This window comes from Lissotriton vulgaris, chromosome 7 (genome assembly GCF_964263255.1).
Source record: "Lissotriton vulgaris chromosome 7, aLisVul1.2, whole genome shotgun sequence".
Lineage (NCBI taxonomy): Eukaryota > Metazoa > Chordata > Amphibia > Caudata > Salamandridae > Lissotriton > Lissotriton vulgaris.
Window position 1 is genome coordinate 254,155,255 of NC_141695.1, and position 15,698 is coordinate 254,170,952.

General features: G+C 43.8%; 1 protein-coding gene across 1 annotated transcript in view; it reads right to left on the minus strand.

Moving 5' to 3' along the window:
• LOC147701321 (putative methyltransferase DDB_G0268948) overlaps nucleotides 1-15,698 on the minus strand; it is a 496,840-nt gene that overhangs the window by 360,931 nt on the left and 120,211 nt on the right. The window lies entirely within an intron of this gene.

Genomic DNA, 15,698 nt, shown 5'->3' on the forward strand with positions numbered 1-15,698 from the left:
CTGTAAAATAAATATTACTAGTAGGCCTGCAGAACGTGTTGTGCAACCCACTTTAGTAGTCCTTTAAACATGTATCAAACCTGTATCGAGCCTGTGTGTGCTTTTTTAAACTGCCAAGTTGACCTGGCAAGTTAACCCAGGCCCAAACGTATTATTAATACAAGCCACCCCTAGATATGTGAGAGGCAGTATATGTGAGTGTTGGAGTATATAAACGATTTTATGTGAGAGTGAGTGAGTGATTGTGGGAGCGGCTGTATAGATGAGTGTGTGCTTGTGTCAGTGATTGTAGAAGAGAGTAAGTATGTGTCAGTATCTGTAAGAATAAGTGAGGTGGTATGTGTATAACTGTATAGGTGAATACATGGGAGTGTCATTGATTCTTTGCATGACTGGCTAGGTATGTGTGTAACTCTATGGATGAGTGTATGAGTATCTGTATAGGTGTATGAGTGTTGTATTAATGAGTGACTGCATGAATGAGTGACTGTATGGGTGAATGAGTGGATGTGTGTATAGACCTAGGAATCAGTGAGCGGGTATATAGTAACTGGTATAGGTGTGTGTATGGTTTAGAAAATGGTAGTGATTATTTTAGTGTGGGTATATCAAAGCTTATATTAGGGTGTGAGGAGGTGCATCAGATTATCACATGGATGATGTCATCAGTGATGTCACTCACGATGTCATGAATGATGTAGTATGTGACGTCATCAGAAGTGCATCGCGGTGTGCAAGTTATAGTTAGCTCAACTAACTATAACAGCATAATTTCTCTGGTTTTGTGCAAGGGAAATGTCCAACTAACTAGGCTTTTTAAATGCTAATTTCTAACTATAACGCCCCTGAAACCTATAGTTTTTCAGTATATTTCTAAGGTTTTTTATATGCTAATTTCTAACTATGCCTACAGATCTAGGACATGTGCAGAAAGAAGAAGAAAGGCACAAAAAGAAGCAAGAGAAAAGTAGCAGAAAGAGGCAACAGAAGTCCAGAAAGAGGAATAAGGGTGCAGAAAGAAGCAAGAGATATGCAGAAAGAACCAACAGAGGTGCAAAATGAGGCCTTGTTGCAAATCCATCCTGTGCCCTCAACTTTTCGCTGACTGGTACTGGTGATAACTGACTCTGACTAACCAGGCCTGGAGCCAATGCTGAGCTGAAAGGCATTTAGAATACAGTGAAACACCTACATACACTAGGATGCACTATGGGTTAGGGTACCCCTATGATTGGCATGACCTCCCCTGTAATGCCCTAGTACATATTAGGGAGGGGGTGACAAACAACTCTAACTCAGAGGTGCTGAAAGAGGCAAGAGAAGTGCAGAAAGAAGCAAATAAGGTGTAGAAAGAGGCAATAGAGGTGCAGAAAGATGCAAGAGAGGTATGGAAAGAAGCAAGAGGAGTACAGAAAGACGCAAGTGAAGGTGTAGAAAGAGGCAACAGATGTGTAGAGAGAGGCAAAAAAGGTGCAGAAAGTAGAAAAGATTTGCAGAAAGAGGCAATACAAGTGCAGAAAGAAGCAACAAAGCTGCAGAAGGAGGCAAGAGAACTGCAGAAAGAGGCACAAGAGTTGCCGAAAGAGGCAAAAGGGGTGCAGAAATGTGCAAGAGAGTAGCAGACAGAATCAAGAGCAGTACAGAAAGAACCAAAATAGGTGCTGAAAGAGGCACAATGGGTGCAGAAAGAGGCAAGAGAAGTGCAGAAAGAAGCAACAGAGGTACTGAAAGAGGCAAGAGTGGTGCAGAAAGAGGGAAGAGAGGTGTATAAAGAGGCAAGAGAGTTTCACAAAGAGGGAAGAAGGGTGCAGAAAGAGGCAGGAGGGGTGCAGAAAGAAGCAAGTGAGTGGTAGAAAGAGGCAAGAGTTGTGCACAAAGAGGCAAAAGAGGTGCAGCAACTGGCAATAGAAGTGCAGAAAGAGGCAAGAGAATTGTTGAAAGAAGCAACAGAGGTGTAGAAGGTAGCAAGAGAAGTGCATAAAGAGGCAAGTAAGATGCAGAAAGAGACAAGAGAGGTACAGAAAGAAGGAAGACAAGTACAGAAAGAGTCAACAGGGGTGCATTAAGGAGCAAGCCGTGTGCAGAAAGAAGCATTGGAAGTGCAAAATGAAGCAACTGGGGTGCAGAAAGAGGCAAGACCAGTGCAGAAAGAAGCAACAGAGAGGTGCAGTTATGTCAGCAAGAGAAGACTACAATACCCAAGCCAAGGACCTCTCAGAGAAACTTATAGCACAGCACTATCCCAAACAGCTAATATCCAAAGCCAAAAAAAGAGCAGCCAATAATCACGGAGATGCTCTTTTAGAACCTAAGAACAAACAAGAGGTAACAACCGAAAAAAAAATAATATGTATCACAACCTACAACATCGCATCTGACAAAGTAACCAAGATCATAAATAGGGCTCCCGGTTTTCCGTTTTTATGGATATTTACATATAAATACAGAAGGAAATCTATATTTCCCTTGTCTTTATTTATATTTAGAAACTGCAAAACACTGGCAAATTTTGCTGCACTGCCGCTGCATGCTGTTTCCTTTTACATGCCCCTGGGAATTCATTTTAATCCCTTCCAATCACGGTCTTTTAGCACCCTCATGTGAACCTATTGGCACAGGGTCTTTCAGGGACGGCCGTTCCCCTGAGCCAATCCTCGTCGGAATAAAGCTATGTGTGTGGGCTTGCCAACAACTTCGGCCTCACCCTCATAACTTTTTACCTTTATTTGGGGGCTCACCTGACTGAATTTCTTCTTTCCCTGCCCAGTTTGAAGACGCCGTCCTGCCACCATCAGCTTATGTACCTGCACCGGCCCTTCTCTTAATGTTGGGCATCTAGATGTCTTGCCACTCAAGCTCTGCACCAGCCCCCACCGTTTCTCCTGGAAAGGTAAGAGATTTCCCCTGTCCCCATACGTCCCGGTAGCAGCAGAGGATCGTATTCTCCGTCATCATGTGGGTGAGGGAGAGGTGGGGGTTGTTGTCCTTGATTTTCTTAGTTACTGTGTTTGTTGAATGCCACAGGCCCCAGTAAGTGATCTCAGACAGTTGAACACCTGCAGCAGCAGTTTTGCTGAGGCCATGTTACATAGTATATTTATCTCCAGTGCAAATCAGCAGAGTACAATGAGCTGTGTGTTTTCTCTCTGGCCGCTGAGATAAAACGCTGGAACACATTGATTTTGCCTCTAAATTAATCCTTGCATTTCTTTAGTAGAAAAGTTCTGCAGAACTCATCGCCATTCTTAGGACACGCGTTCATCTGAACTGTAAGGAGCAAAATATATTTTAAAGGAAATCATACTTATTTTGTTAACCCCGCCATATCGCCCTGACATTTGAACCCACGTCCTACAAATTACACTGAACAGTTTGCGGCAGGCTCTAAACTCTTGTTTGGAGAAAATCAATACAGACATGCCCGATCAACAAGAGGGGTCTACGAATTTGAACTGCTTGGGCATGGGGGCAATTGATGGACCCTACCGACTTGACTTCCCAAAGGGTAAGGATGCCAAAGACAGATATAGCACTGTCCTTGAAGAGCCATTCCCACAACTTGACGAAAGCAGGCTGTTTAGGCTGCGGCTCCAACAGTGTGCTTTACCACACTGAGGCCACGGCTCCAAGAGTGTAACTCATGCACTGAGACATTGACTCTGAGTGTCTCACCACGCTGATGCCCCAGCTTCACATCGGTGTCTTGTCAAAGTCAGTCTAAAACTCTAAAGCTCTAAACTCTGACGCAGGGAGTCAGACTTACTTGTCAAATGGTGTGCGTAGCCCACAGCTAAACACACAATTTGCTTCTGCAGGTGTTCAACCATCTGAGATGGCTTGCTGAGGCCTACACTCAGATCAGCTGGTGCACGCTTCACTGAGGCAAGCAAGTTAACACCCATGGAATAACTGACTAGGATTGCAAGCAGGCACGCCCAGGGAGCATACTCATCTCTCTGGCAGGAACAGGTATCTTCCACACTGAGCTATCTCTCAGAGGTTGAAACCAGCAACCTCAATGTCAAAGGCAGATCGCTGCTACAGGCGCATTATCCAGCTGTGCTATGCTGTCGTACTGGTTTACTTTTCCACTAGCTGGTCATGAATGCTTCTCTTTCCTACGCAGTTTGGCCACAGCGCCCTGTTCCATGGCCCCCTTGTGCCCGCTTCGATGCCACATAGGATGAGTATTAATACTCATATACTTTATAGCAGGTTGGAGGGAAAGGGCCAGCCATTGCGCCATTACATGATTGATTGCCTACTTAGCATAAGGTTAACAACTGGGCGGGGGTGAGCGGGATAGGGGTCACACCGACTCGAGGGCCATGATTCTGTCCCTCTGGGATGCAGTGTGTCTCCCTCAGCTGTTTGCCCTTGATTACGAGTTCTGCTAATTAGTTGCGGGTATAAAACATCCCACAACCTGTATTCTAATCTGCCCCAGAATGAAATATTTTCCGGGCTTCCCCATGACATGCCTTTGCAGCATGCTTCCAAAGGCACATTTTTTCATAGTTGTCATTAATCTCCAGCGGCACATGTAGCCCTAATTATCTGCCATAAGGCTGGCACTTCACAACCTCACCAGCATCTTGCCAGGAAAGTCTTGGCCCGGAGATTTGTAGCAGGACCTGTTTAAATGGCTTAATTATGCACCAGCAGTTTTGTCACTTTATATAAGTTTATATGAGTTATTGAAATTAAAATACATTCACAAAGTGGGATGCATTTCTAATAATAGAATGTCCTAAATATCCTTAAAAGTGGAATTGCAAGCCATTTGTCTCCCAGCCATGGAGTTTCTGTCATCAGCCATTCGCCTCCCTTTTTCCACAAGAGTAGTTCAAACATGAAAGGCAAAAGATCCTAATTTGCAACAAAGGACTAAAAGGTGTGGGAGTCACATGACAACCATAATAGTAGGCAGCATAGTTTAACAGTGATTGGTCTCGAGAAACAAACTCAGAATTTAAAACTTAATACCATGGTTGGGGAGTCTCTTTAATAATCAGAATTGATTTCTACTCAAATTAACCCTTTTTTGCCACATTAGTATAATCAAAGACTGGAAGAAAAACCATAACGCTCTAACTTATACCTTGCAATTTGCATACAGCTCTTACGTGACAGTTAATAGCTCACTGTTCTAATTTAATATTTTTACTTAACTGCAAGTAACAATAGGGTCACTCTGACAAAAGCACTAGCCCACTGACCTATTTACATTATGTGTACCTCTCGACAACTACTATGGAGTAAATTCTATTAGAAGAGCCTCAATGTCCGCAAAGTCTCTTGAAATGCACATGTGCTTGTACTACAAAGGCAACGTTTTCAGATGAATGTATTGTGTTGACCAATAACAACCGGGAGATGGTGTGCATTGTCAATTTAAATAAATGCGGAAAAATACTAGCTGTAGCGGTGTCTTTTGCTTGTGGCAAAAATAAATGCGGATAAATACAGAAAAAATGCCCAAAAAATAAAAAGGGATAAATACAGACGGAAATGGCAAAAAAAAAAATACCACAAAACCGGGAGCCCTAATCATAAAGAAACATTGGCGAACTCTGAACAGCGGTAAACTAGACATTCCGAAGCCAATGTTCAGCCACAGAAAAAGTAAATACCTAAGGTAATACCTAGTTCAGACTCGCCCCAAGAATGAACAAAAAGGAAATGGAAACCCTACAAACCTTGCCAAACGAACACTAACCAAGCAGCAACTGCAGTGTTTGCTACCTGACTGTAGCCACAAAGAAAGCTGAAGTCAACAATAAAATGATGTGGGAAATTCGCAATTCCACCAATTGCAATACAAGGGGTGGTATGCATGATTACATGTACCTGCAACCTACATTGCATAGGGATTACCACAAGAAAAGCTAGCACAAGAACTGTAGAACACCATGTTCTATGGCATTTTAGGATCCAAGCAAAATTTCCTGATTCATGTCCTTATATAGGTACAATTCACATTGCCCTTATATAGGCATAGAAATCATACCCATATTTAGACATAGTCTATGCAGTCCAAATACAGGCATGGCTACTTCCACCCGTACCAAAAAATCACAACAATTTCTTTGAAAATCGGCTTAAGCAGTCAGGGACCGCTCCTTGCTTGAATATAGATTTGTCCAAGAACTCATGAACTTTACTATTCCCTTGGGGTTCTTTACTGACGTTATTATGCCTGACTTTACGTCAAACTAGGCACCTTCAAGGTATAAATATGCCTTCACTTGCTCTAGCAAGAAACGGTGGTTCGTAGCAGCTCCACTATCTACTTGCCCGACGAAGCCTGCTACAGCGAGTGCCGAAGGTAGCTGACCCTCCAGATGACGCACTGAGCAAGAGGCTGCATTTCTCTTGGCAAGAATCCAGCTCCAGAGTTTCCAAGCTCCCCTCGCAGCGTGTTGGGAAATTGAGTCCCGAGACAGAGATACCATACCTTCTTCATTCTAAACTAAGGTAAGGAGTTGATTAGACCCTAAGAGATATCTTGGATAGATTCTTGGCAAAGAAAACCAAACCTTTACTAGACAATACTTACTCCCTCCAGCGTACTAGACTTAGGTTAGGTACATTGGGATAGGCATATTTTAGATAGCACTAGTTGAGTATTTTAGTCTGTGTATTTATATAAGTACTTTTATATGGCTTAGAAACCATACAATGCTTTTACAGTATTATTTTATCATTCTATTCTCGCTGTATGCATTATACTTTGCAGCATGCATCACAATTGTAGCAGTTCACTTTACTTGCATGATAAAGAAGACTGTTCAATAAATAATTTTATTGAAAACGCCTGTCTCTCTATTTCTCTGCACCTCTGTTGAAACAAAGCATGCACGATTGACTGAGTAAAATATTTATCTATTGTTTCCACAACTCTTAATATACATTTATACTTAGGGAAACAAAGTTGTCATGTTTATGCTGTTGTCAGACACAAATCCCTTTATGTGTATTCGAGAAAATTTCGAGTGACCTCCGAGCTGGCTGGCACTCACTATTAAGTTTAGTATATTCAATAGAGATCTAGTCGACTTCAGTCCTACATATAACTACGTCTAACTATAGAATATGCTATTCCAATGAGCAGAGCCTATTCGGAATATGGTGCCCAACGTTTGGTAACACACAAATTTAATGCTAGATGCTAGAGTAACTCAGTTGTGCTTTTCACAGAGACCCCTTTTATCCGTAAATACTCCAATAGACGTTTGGAGTGGGTAAATGGATAAAACATCCGTCATAACTGAGCAGGATGAAAATCCTATGTATTAGTTTTTGGTTTATTCAACGTCGAAGGATACAGTGTTCCAAAATATTGTGCACCTTATCTTTGTTTCCTTGAAACCTTTTCTGTAACTTTCATAAAACAATGTCACTTAACGGCGACAACAACGCAACTGGTGGAGCTGCAGCAGCTGCAGCCCAACCAGGCTTAGACGTTACAGGTTTCCAAGAGACCGATGCGGATGCTATAATCATCCTAGAAAATTTAAGGAAAACCATCACTATAAAACTTATAACAAATGGCCTATCATCAAGAAGTTGTAGGGGGATTTTTGTCATAGAGGCACATGATTATCGGCAGACAGAGGTATTCTATTCATGGATTATCTTCCCTGAAGCAAATCCAGTAAGACATGTGTTTCACTTCTACAAAGAAGATGAACCTAATCCGGACAGCCAAGAAATCAGCACTCAAAGACCGACTAGACAACAACGCCCACAACAGCAAGGAACTTTTCAACATCATCAAAGAATTCACCAACCCCACCGCCAGCTCCAACAACATCACCCCCTCTCAAGTCCTCTGCGACTCCCTCGCCTCTTTCTTCCATGACAAAATCGCCGACATTCATAACAGCTTTGACAACCAACCCGTAAACCAGTCAACCCCTCTCACCTCCGAACCTGTACCCCCCCTGAAAAACCTTCTCAACTGGAACCCAATCACCACAGAAGACACCATCCGCCTAATGAACTCCATCCACTCCGGATCCCCCACAGACCCTTGCCCCCATCACATCTTCAACAAAGCAGACTCCATCATCGCACCCCATCTCCGAGACGTCATCAACTGCTCCCTCAAATCCGTCACTTTCCCAGAAAAATGGAAACACGCCGAACTCAGCGCCCTTCTGAAGAAACCCACTGCTGACCCCACCGAACTCAAAAATTACTGCCCCATCTCGCTCCTCCCTTTCCCTGCCAAAGTCATTGAGAAAGCCGTCAACAATCAGCTCGCCGCCTTCCTCGAAACCAACAAATCACTCGACTCCTTACAGTCTGGCTTCTGAGCCAAATACAGCACCGAGACCGCCCTCATCGCAGCAACAGACAACATCCGAACACTACTGGACAGCGGAGAAACAGTCGCCCTCATCCTTCTCGACCTCTCCGCAGCCTTCGACACAGTCTGTCATAGCACCTAATACAACGCCTCCGCAACATGGGAATACAAGGAAAAGCATTAGACTGGATCATCTCGTTCCTCACTGGAAGTACTCAGAGAGTCCGGCTCCCCCCTTTCAAAGCAGAGGCCACCGAAGTCATCTGCGGCGTACCACAAGGATCTTCTCTCAGCCCTACCCTCTTCAATGTCTACATGAGCCCCCTCACAACCATCGCACGTCAGCACAACCTCAATATCATCTCCTACGCGGATGACACTCAACTGATCCTCTCACTCACCAAAGACCCAAACACCGCCAAAACCAACCTGCATGAAGGGATGAAAGAAGTAGCCGAGTGGATGAAGCACAGCCGTCTGAAACTGAACTCGGGCAAAATGGAAGTCCTCATCTTAGGTGCATCCCCTTCCGCCTGGGACGACTCCTGGTGGCCAACGGCCCTAGGAAAAGCTCCCATACCGACGGACCACGCACGGAACCTGGGCATCATCCTGGACTCCTCTCTCTCGATGACCAGACAAGTCAACGCTGTCTCCTCGTCGTGCTTCAACATCCTACGCATGCTCAAAAAAACATTTCGCTGGATCCCCACCGAAACAAGAAAAACGGTCACCCACGCACTGGTTATAAGCCGTCTGGACTATGGAAACACCCTTTACGCCGGCACCACCTCAACACTGCTGAAAAAACTCCAACGCATCCAAAACGCCTCAGCCAGACTCATACTAGACATCCCCCGCACAGACCACATCTCCGGGCACCTAAAAGACCTTCACTGTCTCCCCGTCAACAAAAGGATAACGTTCCGCCTCCTCACCCACGCACACAAAGCCCTCTACGAACTTGGTCCTGATTGCCTCAACACGCGCCTTTCCTTCTACACTCCCACCCGCCAACTGCGTTCGTCCAACCAAGCCCTCGCCGCTGTGCCGCGCATCCACAAAGCCACCATGGGGGGAAGATCCTTCTCCTCCTTAGCGGCCAAAACCTGGAATTCCCTTCCCATCCAACTCCGCAATACCCAAAACCACCTAGCCTTCAGAAAACAGCTTAAAACCTGGATATTCAATAGGTAAACCGCTGGTTGAACGCCTCGCTGGACGCCCTCATTCCAAATAAAAGAGTACAAAAGAGGGAGAAAAGAATAGGTTCTGCTCCATGGTACACGGCTGAGCTTTGCCTGCTTAAGAAAGGATGCAAAAAATTGGAGAGGGCATGGAGGAAGAAATTAGAGGCAAATAGGCGAGAGGAATATCGTGTAGCGATGAGGGGCTATAAAGCTGCCCTCCGACTGGCAAAAGCCCAATTTTTTGAGGAACGCATAAGATCAGCCTCAAACTCCTCTAGGGAAACGTTTAAAGTGGTGCAAGAACTCCTTAAAGTTCCCGAACCGGTGGCTACACATGACAATCAGAAGTGTAAGGAGTTGGCAGACTTCTTTCACACAAAAATAGAGAAGATACTTAGTTCCCTACCTCAGAATACACAACCTCAACAAACACAGGAAAATAATTCCTCAACCCAGCCTAGAGAGCTATCTACCTTTCTAGATACTTTCGGCCCAGTTTCAGAGGCTGAAACACTGAAAGTCCTTGGATCTATGAAAAGTGGCTCCCCTATGGATCCGGTCCCTATCAAATTTTTAAAGCAAGTAGCAGCCTCTATCGTGACTCCCATCACTGATTTGATGAATGCCTCTTTTTCTCAGGGCTTGGTGCCACCAAGCTGGAAAACAGCAGTGGTTAAGTCACTGTTAAAGAAGCCTAATTTGGACATGGCGGAATTGGCAAATTTTAGGACCATATCTCTGCTGCCAGGCCTCGGCAAAATTGCTGAGAGGCTAGCAAACTACCAACTGTCAAGTTTCTTGGAGTCGAATGGTCTGCTCCGAGACTCGCAGACCAGATTTCGTCCAGGCCAGAGTACTGACACGGCCCTCCTGGCAGTCGTAGAAGAATCCAGACGCATTATGGATTCAGGAGGATCAGTGGCAGTGATCCTCCTTGACCTTAGTACGGCGTTTGACACCGTAAATCATCAGGTGCTGATTCAGCGACTGTCAGAGGTGGGTGTGGCAGGGGCTGCCTTGAAGTGGCTTAGATCATTTCTTGACGGTCGCTCATATCAGGTTTGGGAAGGCAGCAATCGGACTACATCTATCCCCCTCCAGTGGGGTGTGCCACAGGGCTCCTCTCTTAGCCCGACATTGTTTAATGTATACATGGCCCCCCTGGAGGATGTGGTGGCCCCTTATAACATCAAGATCATCAGCTATGCTGATGATACTCAGTTAGTGGTCGCCCTTCCTCAACTGGTAGATAACCCCGATTTGCTGCACTCATGCCTGTTGGAAGTTCATTCCTGGATGGACGAATCAGCTCTCAAGCTGAACGGCTCTAAGACAGAGATAATGCTATTAGGGAATAAAGCCCCCTTATTCCCATTGACCAGCTGGCCTAGCTGCATGGACGATCTCCCCAGTATGAAAGAGGAGGTTAAGAGCTTGGGGGTCTGGCTGGAACAAGATCTTTCATTCAGGACCCAAGCTAAAAAAACGGCAGGAGTTTGTTTCGCCCTGCTACGTTCAGCTCGTAAAATCTTTCCGCTTCTTCCCTTTCCATCGAGGAAGTTGTTGATTCAGGGGCTTATAACATCGTGACTTGATTATAGCAATGCCCTCTTTTTGGGTGCCCCTGAATCTACCTTTAATAAACTACAGCAGGTCCAAAATGCGGCGGCCAGACTGCTCATGGGCATTCCCAGAACCGAGTCAGCTAGACCTGCCCTCAAGGCATTGCACTGGCTTCCAGTGTGTGAAAGAGTAAAATTTAAGGCACTGTGCACAGCCCACAAAATTATCCAGGGTACAGGACCCCCTATTTTGAGAAATCTAGCAGTGCCATACAAAGCGAACAGAACGCTGCGTTCTGACCAGAAACATCTCCTCCTTGTCCCCAGAGTAAAGAGGACCCGCACGGGGGGGAGAAGATTCTCGGTAAACACAGCGACGGTTTGGAACTCCCTACCTTTAAGTTTGCGTGCCGAGACCTGCACTTTGCGCTTTCGCAAATGTCTTAAAACACATCTGTTTCCTGTGTGATTGGTCCTGACTGACTGTTTTATCTGTTGAAGTCCTGTTCAAGCGCTGGGATGCTCTACGGTAACTGCGCGCTATATAACATTTTAAATAATAATAATAACCTCCCCCCCTTCCTCAAGCGCCGCCTTGAGACCCTCTGGGTATGTAGTGCGCTATATAAATTCTCACTTGACTTGACTTGAACTTCTAACGGAATACACTCCTTTCGAGGATTTTGAAATTCCATTAGTATACCAAGAGCATGCGCTCTGGTTTAAAGGCGCCCTACAACATCAAAGTCACATCACAAGGCTCGGTCCACTAGGTAGACCAGGAGCAACATGGCCGGTAATAGCCAGCTATACACCACATCCTGACAGTGAAGAAATTACAGGTGCGGAACTATTAGTTCAACTAAAACAACTAATCAAAACTCATAGACAATTGGTTCAATATGTCATGCAGACTCCAAGAGTCCAACGTCCTATTAGGATTCCACAACAAACTCCTTACCAGGGGAAAAAAAATAAAATCACACCACAGAGTATACAATCAGTCATTGGTAAATTGCCCACAAAAAGGGAACACATTCCATTCTGGATAGCTCAAAAAATTACTCAAATAGAGGCAGTATTTCCAGATACTACCCATCATGAGAAACACAGGTTTCTAACAATCTGTTTACCTATGAGGATTGCACCACATCTGGAGGATTGTGACACTTGGGGTACAGTCTTTGCTGCAATCTACACAAAAACATGTGGTGTTCCATCTATGGCGGTAATACCAGACGTCCTGAAACAGATTCAAAATGAATATGAGGCGGAGCCTGCTTTCAATCTAGGTATGAAACTACTGAGAGATTTCAAACAGGTCTCGGCTATAATATTAGATAATATTAAAGGTGGCGCAGCACCTGTGGTGATCCGCCAAAAATTAAGAGAATTTGAAGTAACTGAGCAACCATATTAACTGGCAAATGAATTGAAAAATCCTATGAAGAACTAGGTAGAGATAGTTTGGGTGGGAAACCAGTTAAACCCCAACTAACTGAAAATCCTGAAAGGTCTTTATTAAAAACACTCTCACTATTCCAAAAAAGAAGTGGAAGAACACTAAACAAACTTCTAAAGAGAAGCGTTCTCAATCCGAGGTAGGACTCCTCAAAAGGAGCCCTCTGAAAAGAGGTATAACCTCAGGAACAGGAATAATTAAAACCCGATAGATATCAAGATACTGATAAACATTCCTCTCGTACCTTTCAGACTTCCTCACAGAAATCGGAAAGAAGAGGACAGTCAGAATACAAGGAAGAACGCATGAAGTCCAGAGACGATCAACACGTTCTAAAAAATAAGAAAACCCAATTCACCAAAAAGAAGGTAGCAGGTCTAAAAATCAGACATGCCGAGGATCTTGAGGACACAACTCAAGAACAGAGTGGGCCCAGACAATGCTGGACAGTGCAGCAGAAGTAACCATAGCTCGCAAGATCTTGAAGGATCATCTGGAGACAGTGGACTTGAATGAGTACATCCAAGTTTAAACCGCTGATGCCAGGGTTAGTGTACCCCATAAGTTATATAAAGCATCTCTCCAGATGGAGGGGGGACAAAACAAGGAAAATAAGAACACTCTTTTGGGAGAAGCTCTCTAAGGGTTATGACATTCTTCTAGCTGAAAAAGGCTGGCCACCTAATTTTGTCAGGGAGTGCCCACATGGCGAGGAAATCATTATGCCAGCTTTCTCCAATTCGTTTAAAATACAGCTATGCCAGAAACTAGGCTGTAGCCCAGGTTCCAGCATTAAAACAAAATCATGTAGGATGGGATGAGGATTCCCCTCACCATAAAATCCAGTTAAAAACTCAGCCAACTGCACAAAGGCAGTATCCAGTTAAGCAAGAAGCTAAGAAACAGGTCAGGGAGATATTAGATCAAATTGAATACCAAGGGGTGATTGAAACATGCACCTCATCAATGAACAATCCTTTGTTTCCTGTCTCCACACCAGACAATACATTGTATCTAGTTTTAGATTACAGACATCTAAACTCTTGTTGCAAAACCTTTGCAGTAAAAAAAGCACAGAGTGTTGGACTAATTAATAACATTGTGCAGAAACGGTTTCTTCTGTCAAAACATTGCACCTGAAAACAGGTACTTGACCGCTTTCTCAATTATGGGGACACTGCGTCACTTCTGTCGTCTCCCCCAGGAATTCAAGAATAGTCTGGGGTTATTCTCAGATAGAGTAACAGAGTTACTACAAACGTATGATGATGAGGCATTATCTTATGTAGATTACATCTATCTAACAGATGATGACTTGGATAGGCACTTGAACAAAATGAATACCATTATACTTGGATTTGCCTCTGAAGGGTATAAATTCAATTTAAAAAAATCAGGAACTGCCCACCTGAACGTCCTTTTTCTAGGATATGAGGTATCAAGTGAAGGAAAAAGCCTGGCAGCAAACTTTTTAGGAAAGTGTGCGCTGCTCTAACCTTCAAAAACGCTGAAAAACTTACAGTTAATTCTAGGTTTCCTAAATTTTGGAAGAACATACATTCTAAACTACACAGAAAGGGTTAAACCTCTCTATAAATTAATCAAACTTGATTTCAAAACAACTAATGGGACTCAAAAACATACAGAAGTTTTGTGTTTAGTGCAAACAGACATGTTAGCAACAACACATTTACAGACACCCGTGAACATACGCAACCTTGTAATCTGAATAATTCCAGGAAGAGGCAGATTCATGTACCTAACCTTTAATGGAGGGGAAATAGTACCAATTACTTATAAATCACATTTATACACACAAGGTGAAATGAAATTCACTGCTACAGAAAAAATTCTGACAGCGGTTCAAACTGCAGTAGCAAAAAAGAAAGCCCTCGCACAGGGAAACGCATAATGGTCGTTACACCTGTACCTGCCTTAGAGGCAGTGACAAAAGTGAGCATTCATTATGCAAAAGCTTTACATCTGAGATGGATACAATGGGTTAATTTTGTTGCTGAAAAAGATGTTGAATACGTTTTTGACCATTATTTGAAAACACAAGAATTTCTGCTGTACGAACCAGAATGTCCTCTGCCCACTGATATTCTGCCTCTAGTACAGTACGAATGTATAAGTTATACAGACAGATAAGCACAACCCACTAATGGGGGTAAACAAGCTTATAGTGCTGCGTGCGTGATCGTTAAAGGTCGCTGGCGCGATGGTAAATTCAGACCTATGGTCACAAAAACACAATCTTTCGGAGATTGTACAGCTCAGCGAGCTGAATTACAAACATTCAAGATGGTGCTTGAATATACAGATCGCAAATTCCGCACACTCATAGTGTGCGATTCGTATTACTGCATTCAATCTTAAAAGGAATACTTGGAGAACTGGATTCAAAACGGTTTCAAAGACGCAAAAGGTGGCACAATCACACAATCAAGCATAAGTTGCTTTGGGAACAAGTAGTTCAATTACAGAAAGAACTACAAAAGACTCATGTGATCCATACACTGAGTCATCAACGTGATGGCATTCACGTTGCAGGGAATTCATTAGCTGATGAAGCCGCGAAGGCAGCTGTGCAAAAGGCTTCCGTAGCTGCAATCACTCATTCAAAACAAAATTAGACAGCGAAATAATGCAGGCTGTCGCCGCTTCTGACAAAGACAGCGGTAAAACATTACCAAAAGGCTATCCACTCAAATACTCATATAAAACTGATGCAAATAATATTCTGTTTGCTCGAATCCCTGGAGTGAGGGATAGAGTACTTCCAAACATGGAACATAGATTAGGACTAATTTTAGCAGCACATGAAAGGCTTGACTCTGCACATGCAGGTGTTTCCGCCATAGTATCGTTATTAAAAAAAAGATACTGGTGGCCGCGCATGAGGAAACAGACCAGAAACTATGTTTCGGAATGCGAAATCCCCCAAAAGATGAAAGTCTCAACAGTGAAACGCCCGGCGTAGACGCCCCTGTTAATTTCAGATAAACCATTAGCTTGCGTTTACCTGGATCACTGCGGTCCCTCACAGAGGGATGGTATGGTAACTATAAATTTATCATGGTCACAATGGATTCGTACTCAAGATAAATTTGGATGTGGCCTCAGCCCTCGGCTGACGCCCAAAATGTTATAAAAGATTTGCGAGTCTT